Source organism: Myodes glareolus, chromosome 14 (genome assembly GCF_982192425.1).
Source record: "Myodes glareolus chromosome 14, mMyoGla1.1, whole genome shotgun sequence".
NCBI lineage: Eukaryota > Metazoa > Chordata > Mammalia > Rodentia > Cricetidae > Myodes > Myodes glareolus.
In genome coordinates, this window is record NC_142039.1 from 40,549,107 (window position 1) to 40,559,825 (window position 10,719).

The following is a 10,719-nucleotide window of genomic DNA, read 5'->3' on the forward strand; positions in this document are numbered from 1 at the left end:
CTCTATGGTATCTTCAGACTCTGAGATTCGTTCTTCCATCTCTTGCATCCTATTGGTTATGCTTGATTCTGTAGTCTCTGTTCGTTTACCTAGATTTTCCATATCCAGCCGGCCATCGTTTTGTGTTTTCTTCATTGCCTCCATTTCAGTTTTCAATACTTGAACTGTTTCCATTACCTGTTTGATTGTTTTTTTCTTGGTTTCCCAGTGTATCATTCATGGATTTACTCATTTCTCAAACTTTTTGTTACATATCTCATCCATTTCTTTACTCATTTCTTCAATCTTTTTGTTGTACTTCTCATCCAGTTCTTTAAGGGAGTTATTCATATCCTGTTTAAGGGACTCTATTACTTTCATAATGGCACTTTTTTCCACTTCTTCTGAATTAAGAGGTTCAAGTCCTTCTATTGTAGGGTCGTTGGGATCTGGTGTTTTCATGTTGTTTTTCAGATTGTTGGAGGAGTTCTTGCCTTGGCGTCTGCCCATCTCTTCCTTCAAATGCTCTCTATTAGATCTTCTGGTACTGGGTCAGGTTCCCTTGTTGGGCAGGGACTTCACTGACAGAAGGCCTATCTTTCCTCAGGCAGTCTATTGAAACACAGGCACTTCTTCCTGCCGGGCTGCACTCACAGCCCAGGCCCAGTGCTCAAGGCAACTGAGCTGGGGAAATCCCCTTCCTCCGATGGATGTCTGCTAGAAGATCACTGCCTCTTGCTGGCCAGGAATGTGGCTGAGCTGACACAGGGCCGGCCTGTCCTCAGGCAGGTTATCAAAGCACAGGAACTGCCCCTGCTGGGTTGTGCCCACAGCCCAGGCCCAGCACGTAAGGGTGCTGCTCTGGGGAAATCTTGTGGCCCCAGGGGGAAGGGAAAAAGAGAGGAAGGTGTACCTGGATGAAGTCTGGGATGGGATTTGGGAGAGCTCCGCAGGGTGGAGCCACCACTGCAGGGTGACCAGGAAGTCGACAGGGTCGGGGAAAGTCTGAATTCCTCCTAGCCGAAGCCCTCCGGCCAGGAGCATACTCACCTCTCTTCCAATGGATGTCTGCTAAAAGATCATTGCCTCTTGCAGGCCAGGAATGTGGCTCCTTTTGTGTATTTTTCAAGTTAGTTCCTAGGAAGCCCTTCCTACCCAAATGTCACATGATATAAATAAATGTGGGTTCAGATCCAAGTTTTAAAACAATGATATCATCATTTTATTCTTGAAAGAAAGCACCACAGCGTGCACCAAATGGGTGCAACTGGCACATAACAGAAGCTAAACATCCTCTGTGTAAATGAAATGACAGCTTTTGAAGAAACCAGACAGGATTCCTATTCTACATATTAAAAGGAAAATTCAGAAACATGGAAACTAAGATATATATTACATATGTCAGGGTAGATCAAAATTCAGAAATAAGAGTTATTGGCCAAATGGGCATGATGGGAATCGTAACAGCCCAGGCTGCTGTCCAAGCTGTAGGTTGCTCCTCACAACTCACAGCTCAGCCCCACTGCTGAAGACAACATCTGCACAGCTCATTGAAATGGAGAGGTCAAGTTGGTGCCTGTATAGAGGCTTCACCCCAATTTTTCAGCTTCTTTAATGCAGGAATGTATTCTATATGGTCTCAAAAGAGAAATATAAACTCCAATCGAGCCACAAAGTGTTTATCTACAATAGTGTCTTGCCTGTAAAACAATGCCAGGGCAATGGTGAAACAAGGATTGTAGCAGTAACCAATTGACAACTGATTTGGCTTAAGGTGTCATCCACCCATCCTGGTTTTCTCTAAAAGAAACAGGAGGCAGGCAAACAGACAAAACTAAAAGGATTATTTCTCTTTGCTGCTTAGCTTGGGATAAACATGAAATGAGCTGTTTCAGGATGTCCTCCTTCACAGCATGGATCCTAAATAGCAGAGTTCTCAAGATGGTAATGATAACTGTACACTGAGTGTTGTATTCTTCACCAGCCAGGCATCCAATGACTGAATTTAAGACAAATATTATAATAGTATGTGATAAAATCCAGAGTCTTTAAGGATGGATGCAGACTGGGACTGATGGAGCATGTGATCAAACTGTACTCTCTGAATGTGGCTGACAATGAGAGCTGACTGAGAAGCCAAGGACAATTTCACTGGGTTTTGATTCTACTGCATGTACTGGCTTTGTGGGAGCCTAATCTGTTTGGAAGCTCACCTTCCTAGTCCTGGATGGAATGGGGAGCACCTTGGACTTCCCACAGTGCAGGGAACCCTGACTGCTCTTTGGACTGGAAATGGAGGGGGAGGAAGGTGTGGGGGGAGAAGGAGGTAATGGGAAGAGGTGGAAATTTTTTTTTTGAAAGTAATTTTATTAAATTATAAAGAGTTTCCATTTACGCCCCTCCTCCCAACGCCCTCCCACTCCCCCCTCCCTCTTCTCCTCCCTCTTTGTCCCCAAGGGCAGTCAGGGTCTCCTGCCCTGTGGGAAGTCCAAGTTCCTCCCCCCTCCCTCCAGGTCCAGGAAGGTGAGCATCCAAACAGACTGGATCCCAAAAATCCAGTATATGCAGAGGAAACCAGTCCCAGTGTCATTGTCAATGGCTTCTCAGTAAGACTGCAGGCCAGCCACATTCAGAAAATCCGGCCACATTCAGAGAATCTGGTTGGATCACATGCTCGTTCAGTCACGGTCCATCTGGCCTTGGTAAACTCTCATTAGATCCGACCCCTTGTATCAGTGGGTGATAGTATCCCTCGCAGTCCTTCGTCATTTTCTTCCTTCCATTTGGATCTTGGGGGGGCTCAGTTCCGTGCTCCAACGCGGGCCTCCATCTGTATCGTCATCCAACGCCAGATGAGGGATCTATGGTGATAAGCAAAATATTCATCAGTATGGTCACGGGCCAAGGCCGGTTCAGGCACCCCCTCCTCTGTCCAGAGAACAATCTGGGGATCTCTCCTTGGACCTGGGATCCCATATATAATCAAGTTTCCTGTAAACTCTAATATGACTCCCTTAGTTGAAATATATTCTTCCCTGATCCCACATTCATCTTTCCTCCCTTCCCCCCATCCCGGTCAACAGAGCTTTCTCCATTCCTCCCCTACTCCCTTCTCTCTAACCCTCTCCCCTTCCAACAACCCTCCCACCCCCCCCCATGCACCCAAGGTTACCTGGGACTCTTGACTATTTCCTACCTCCCGGCGGATAGCTAAAAAATCTTCATCAGGTTCGTCTTCTTATTTAGCTTCTCTAGGATCACGAATAATAGGCTCAAAGACCTTTAACTATGGTTAGAATCCACTTATGAGTGAATACATACCATATTCCTCTTTTTGGGTCTGGCTTACCTCACTCAGTAAAGCGTTTTCTATGTCCATCCATTTGCATGCAAAATTCAAGATGTCATTATTTTTTACCGCTGAGTAAAACTCTAATGTGTATATGTTCCACACCTTCTTTAACCATTCTTCTATTGAGGGGCACCTAGGCTGTTTCCAGGTTCTGGCTATTACAAATAGTGCTGCTATGAACATAGTTGAACAAATGCTTTTGTAGTATGTTTGGGCATCTCTAGGGTATATTCCCAAGAGAGGAATTGCTGGGTCCTGAGGGAGGTTGACTCCCAGTTTCCTGAGAAACCGCCACACTGATTTCCAAAGTGGCTGCACAAGTTTGCATTCCCAAGAGGTGGAAATTTTTAATAAAAAATAAAAATTTGCTGAGCAAAAAGAAGACTTTCTTCTCACCTAGCAAATAATTCAAGCTTATGTCTCCCTGGAAAAAGGATCTTGTTAGTTTATTGAGCTTTCCCTAGATTGTGGGTTTTCTTCCTGCATCCAGAGGGGATAATTCAGTCTTAAGGAAACAGCTATGCAGCAATACCCCATGATGCAATATGTTGGGGTGGGATACTTCCAAATCAGAAGTAACAGCTAGATTGTGAGCTTGAGCCTCACCTCGATTACCAAACCCACACAGCACCGTTTGGTGAACAATTTATTTCTTGTACTTTCTTGTGTATTTTGTGACCATCATTCATGCTTTAATGCACATGAATTTTATTATTTATTTATTTATTTTCACAAGTTTCCTTAGCACTTTTGGAAATAGCATCAAGTTATGACCAGAGGAGGCAGCTGTCCTACAGAGAGTTTGTTACTCTCACTGGCCACCTCCACTGGGCCCTGTAACCTGGACCCAGATGAGAGACATCTCCTGACTCATCTTCCTCATTTTTCTTTTATGTACATTGTTCCTGGGGGAGCCAGAGCACATAATACAGGCATACATCACAGATTCAAAGAGCTGGGCTACAAACTCATTATGTAAACCAGCAGCAGGTGTTTAAGAATCATTTTTTAGGCTGAGGCTCTGGGAACAAAGTGGTCCCTGACCAGCAAGTAATCCCGATCACATAACAGAAGATCCATCGGAGAAGTGAGTGTGTTACACAGACACCCCTCAACCCTCTAAACTTTCTGGCCATCTAGCAGGGGCTTTCTCTCCCCGGCTACTGTCTCTCTCTTTCTATCCCAACCCACCGTGCTTCCAGGCACTTTTTCCCTTCTGCAGGGTCATAAGATCCCTCAACTCAGCCTGTTTTGGGGCTGAGGCTCTAGGAACAAAGTGGGCCCTGGCCAGTAAGTGGCCCTGATCCTGTACTAGAAGGTCCATCAGAGAGCATTTGAAGGAAGAGATAAGCAGGCGCCAATGCAAGAATTTCTCCAACAATCTGAAAAACAACATGATAACACCAGAATCCAGTGAGCATACAACAGGAAGACTTGAACACCTTAATTCAGAAGAAGTAGAAAAGATAGACATTATGAAAGTGATAATAAAGTGAGTCCATTAAACAGGATGTGAAAAACTCCCTTATAGAAATGGATGAAAAGAATAACAAAAAGTTAGAAGAAATTAATAAATCCCTAAAAGATACTAGGAAACCAAGAAAAAACAATCGAACAGATAATGGAAACAGTTCAAGAATTGAAAACTGAAATGGAGGCAATGAAGAAAACACAAACTAAGGGACGGCTGGGTATGGAAAATCTGAGTAAGCAAACAGGGACTAAAGAGACAAAAATAGCACACAGAATACAAGAGATAGAAGAAAGAATCTCAGATGCTGAAGACCCTATAGAGAAAATAAAGGAACTGATCAAAGAAAACAGCAAATCCAACAATTTCTCATCACAAAACATTCAGAAAATGTGGGACACCACAAAAAAACCAAACCTAAGAATAATAGGGGTAGAAGAAAGAGAAGAATTACAGTTCAAAGGTCCAGAAAATATATTTAACAAGATTATATGAGAAAACTTTCTCAAACTAAAGAAGGATATTCCTATAAAGGTTCAATAAGAATACAGAACACCGAATAGACTGGATCAAAAAAAAAAATCCCCTTGCCATATAATAATCAAAATACAAAACATCCACAATTAAGAAAGAATATTAAGAGCTGCAAAGGAAAAAGTTCAAGTAACTTATAAAGGTAAACCTATCAGAATTACACCTGACTTCTCTATGGAAACCATGAAAGTCAGAAGGTCTTGGATAGAATGTGCTGCAGAAACTAAGAGACCTTGGAGGCAAGCTGAGACTACTATACCCAGCCAAGCTTTAGTTCACCATCAATGGAGAAAGCAAAATATTCCAGGATAAAAACAAATTTAAACAATACATAGTTACAAATCCAGCCTTACAGATAGTAACAGAAGGAAAATCACAACACAAGGAACCCAACAATACCCACAATAACTCAGACATCTAATAACCCTTCACCAGCACAACTCAAAGAAAGGAAACACACAAACGCTACCACCAAAAAAAATATATCCGGAGTTAACAACCTCTGGTCATTAATATTACTTAATATCAGTGAACTCAGTTCACCTATAAAAAGGTACAGGCTGAGAGATTGGATGAGAAAACAGGATCCAACATTCTGCTGTTTACAAGAAACACACCTCAACCACAAAGACAGACATTTGCTCAGAGTAAAGGATTGGGAAAAGGTTTTTCAATCAAATGGACCTAAGAAATAAGAAGGTGTGGCTATACTAATATCAAACAAAATCGACTTCAAACTAAAATCAATCAGAAGAGATGGAGATGGACACTTTATACTCATAACAGGAACAACTCATCAGGATGAAGTCTCAATCCTGAATATCTATGCCCTTGATATAAAAGCACCCACTTATTTAAAAAAAAGATTACTAGAACTCAAGGCACACATCAAACCCCATACACTAATAATAGGAGACTTCAACACTCCTCTCTCACCAATGGACAGGTCAATCAGAGAGAAACCTAACAGAGAAATAAGAGAATTAATGGAGGTAATGAATCAAATGGACTTAACAGACATCTATACAACATTCCATCCAAATAAGAAATAATATACCTTCTTCTCAGCATCTCATCTGTAACAAAGAAAACTTTCACAGATACTGAAAGACTCTAAATGCATTTGTAAACTCCCTCAACCCTAAGACATTTTTCTTTAACCTTACACTCACTCTCTTGGAAACGAGACAATTGCACACACACACTCACACACACAAACACACACACACATGCTGGACTGCTCATCCTCCTGTGTCCTTGCAAATAATCTTCAAACATAACTCCATTCTGGGAATTAAGGCAAAGACAACCCACAGATGTTAACTCAGTTCCTGATGTATTGGTTTAGTCACTAGAACAAGGTCAGGAAGGCCACAGATGCTCTCCCTTTATCTCACGTGACCATGCAGCTATTCTCCTGCCCTGAAATAGACCAACCACTGCTAGGAACCCTTTGAATAAGCCAATACAATAAGTTGAAAAATAACCTACAGGTTCCTCTTTTGTGTCTATGGCTTTTTGCTTTAAAAGATGGACTGTAACAGCTCTCAGATGTCCTTCATATCCTGAACATGAAGGGCCCTGTCATGACAGAATAAAAATTCTCTTGCTTTTGTATCAATTGTGGTTATGAGAGTGGTGTCTGGAGCAACTCCTCCCTGACGTTTGGACTTCTACTCCAACAAGACAAAAAAATATTAGTAACCTCCTGTGTCTCATCAGATCATCATGGGATAAAGCTAGAATTTAACAATAATACTACCCCCAGAAAGCCTACAAACTCATGGAAACTGAACAGTCAACTACTGAACCACCTCTGTGTCAGGGAAGAAATAAAGAAAGAAATTAAAGTCTTCCTTGAATTCAATGAAAATAAAGACACAACATACCCAAACCTATGGGACACTATGAAAGCAGTGCTAAGAGGAAAGTTCATAGCTCTAAGTGCCCACATTTAAAAATTGGAGAAAGCTCATATTAGAGACTTAATAGCACAGCTGAAAGCTCTATTAAAAAAAAAGAAGAAGAAGTAGACTCACCTAGGAGTAAAAGACTGGAAATAATCAAACTGAGAGCTGAAATCAAAAAAATAGAAACAGAGAAAATAATCAAAAGAATTAATGAAACAAAGAGTTGATTCTTTGAGAAAGTCAACAAAATTGACAAATCTTTATCCAAACTAATCAAACGGCAAAGAGAGAACACTCAAATCAACAAGATCAGAAATGAAAAGGGGGACATAACAACAGACACTGAGGAAATTCAGAGAATTATTAGGTCTTATACAAAAGCTTATATGCCACAAAGTTGGAAAATGTAAAAGAAATGGACTTGTTTTTAAGTAAATACCATTTACCAAAATTAAATCAAGATCAGGCGAAAAATTTAAATAGACCTATAAGTTGTGAGGAAATAGAAGCTGTCATTAAAAAAAAATACCTCCCAACAAAAAAAAGCACAGGACCAGATGGTTTTAATGAGGAATTTTATCAGAACTTCCAAGAAGAGCTAATACCTATATTCCTTAATGTAGAATATATAGAAGCAGAATTATGTTTCTACATAATAAAAACAGAAGAGTCATTGCCAAACTCTTTTTATGAAGCTACAGTCACCGTGATACCAAAACCACACAAAGACCCAACTAAGATAGAGAATTACAGACCAATCTCACTCATGAACATCGATGCAAAAATTCTCAATAAAATTCTGGCAAACAAAATCCAAGAACACATCAAAAAAATTATCCATTATGATCAAGTAGGATTCATCCCAGAGATACAGGACTGGTTCAACATATGAAAATCTTTCAATGTAATCCATCATATAAAAAAAATGAAAGAAAAAACATATGATCATTTCATTAGATGCTGAAAAAGGATTTGACAAAATTCAACACCCACTTATGATAAAAGTTTTGGAGAGATTAGGGATACAGGATCATACCTAAATATAATAAAAGCAATATATAGCAAGCCAACAGCTAATATCAAATTAAACGGAGAGAAACTCAAAGCCATTCCACTAAAATCAGGAACAAGACAAGGCTGTCAACTCTCACCATATCTCTTCAACATAGTGCTTGAAGTTCTAGCAATAGCAATAAGACAACATAAGGAGATCAAGGGGATTCAACTTAGAAAGGAAGAAGTCAAACTTTTGTTATTTGCAGATGATATGAAAGTGTACATTAGTGACCCCAAAAACTCTGCCAAAGAACTCCTACAGCTGATAAATACCGTCAGTGAGGGTGTGAGAAGACCTTCAGCATTGCCTTGGTGGAGCGGCATGGGATGGAGCCCACCCTCGAGTTGGAGATATGTTTAACACACCAACTTACTGTGGCCTAGGAAAGGCTGCCAAGGATGTCTTTGACAAAGGGTATGGGTTTGGCAAGGTCAAAATAGATCTGAGAACCAAGTCTTATAGTGGAGTGGAATTTTCTACTTCACGTCATGTTTATACTGATACAGAGAAAGCATCAGGCAACCTAGAGACAAAGTGTAAGGTCTGTGACTACGGAACTCACCTTCACCCAAAAGTGGAATACAGACAATACTCTGGGGACAGAAATCTCTTGGGAGAATAAGTAGGCGGAAGGGTTGAAACTGACTCTTGATACCATATTTGTACCAAACACAGGAAAGAAGAGTGGGAAATTTAAGGCCTCATGGAAATGAGATTGTTTTAGTCTCGGCAGTAACGTTGATACAGATTTTTCTGGACCAGCCATCTATGGCTGGACTGTGTTGGCTTTTTAAGGTTGGATTGCTGGCTATCAGATGAGTTTTGACACGGCCAAATCCAAACTGTCTCTCTTGGTTATAAGGCTGCAGACTTCCAACTGCATACCTGGTCTGAATGAGCATGTGATCAAACCGGACTCTCTGTGGCTGACAATGGCACTGGGACTTGTTTTTATGGCATATTCTGGCTTTTGGAGACCCTAGTCTATATGGATGCACAGCTCCCTAGGCCTGGATGTGGGGGTGAGGGCTTGGACTTCTCACAGGGCAGGGTTCCCTGCCCTCTCTCAAGCAGGGTGGGAGAGGGAGGAGGGAGTGTGGAGGATGGGGAGGGGACTGGGAGGAGAGAAGGAAGTGTAAATAATTGAATGGAAAAGTTAAAAAACAATAATAAAAATAAATTTAAAAAAGAATTATTTTCTGAAGATATGCAGTGTGTGTGTGCGTTTCACTCAATTCTCTGTGAGAATGCACTTTGTTATATCGTGGATCTAGGTTGGGGAAAAGAAGGGAAAATAACAGAGAAGGTAAGGAAGTTTCTCTTTAAAAGACTGAGAAATACCAGAACTAAAAGTTTAACGATTCCCACTGGTGTGCAGGGAAAATGCTCAGATACCATGCAGAGAGTAAGTACACACATACACCCTGGTCCAAGGGTCATGTGGGTCATGTGTCTTCTCCCTCCCTGGCCTGGGTGAAAGGAGCAGTGCCCAGGACAATGGATCCAGTGCAGTGCTGCAGGGGACTCTTCATTGACTGATGAGGAGAGGTTTGGGGAGGGCAGTTAACATTGCAGAAATGATTCACTTCCCTTTTAACATATTATTCTGGCATGCTCTTCTATTATTTAATTAATCTATAAATTTATATAATTTAATGTAATTAAATGAAAATTACATTATGACTGAGCACGGCTGTTCATCTCTGTCTTCTAACTCTTGGGAGGCAGAGTCAAGGGGATTGCAACTCAGAGCCTGTCAATTCCTACTTGGGAGACTTTGTGTTTCGGTTTGTTTCAAAGGAAAATTAAGAAAATAGCTATGTGTCCTTAACCATGAATTAAATTTAAGCTCAGTGTTGTTTCGCAAATCACATAAAATCCATTTATGTGACTGGATACTATGGATTTCTTGTCTAAGTTTCTTCTTTCCTGCTTATCGTTTTTGTCTCCCGCTCACCAATATGTGTGTCCTTCATCTTCCCTCATCCCCGCGTCTGAGCAGGGTCTCGCTCATCTGAGCTGGCCTAAACTCATCCTGATCAACCTCCCAAGCACATAAGAGTGTAACCTACCTTAACCATATCTGGCCATCTAGATAGACATATTTAAATTAACAAAATGAACTCTCCCTGTCGTTATAGTTCATCTCTGTGGAATAATGAGCACTACCATGTACAGAATATTTCCTCCTGCAATTTCCAAAAACCAAGTGTGCCTGTAGGATCATGTTTTAGAAAAGGAAATCCAGGGGGAAATAACCAAGTTCATAAGCTTGACAAAATTTGCCAAATTATTCCTGGTCCTTAATGCTGACAAAAACTCAGTCTCCGAGATTCCACTTTGTCAGCTAATAGGATGGAGAATGAGGTGTCTATTTTAATCTTACTGACTGTGAACTTTAGTTCTGCTCAGAGCT

General features: G+C 41.0%; 1 pseudogene; it reads left to right on the forward strand.

The window, feature by feature from the left end:
• Positions 1-8,640: 8,640 nt before the first annotated feature.
• LOC125396286 (non-selective voltage-gated ion channel VDAC3 pseudogene) lies at positions 8,641-9,201 on the forward strand (annotated as a pseudogene).
• The last annotated feature ends 1,518 nt before the right edge of the window (positions 9,202-10,719 follow it).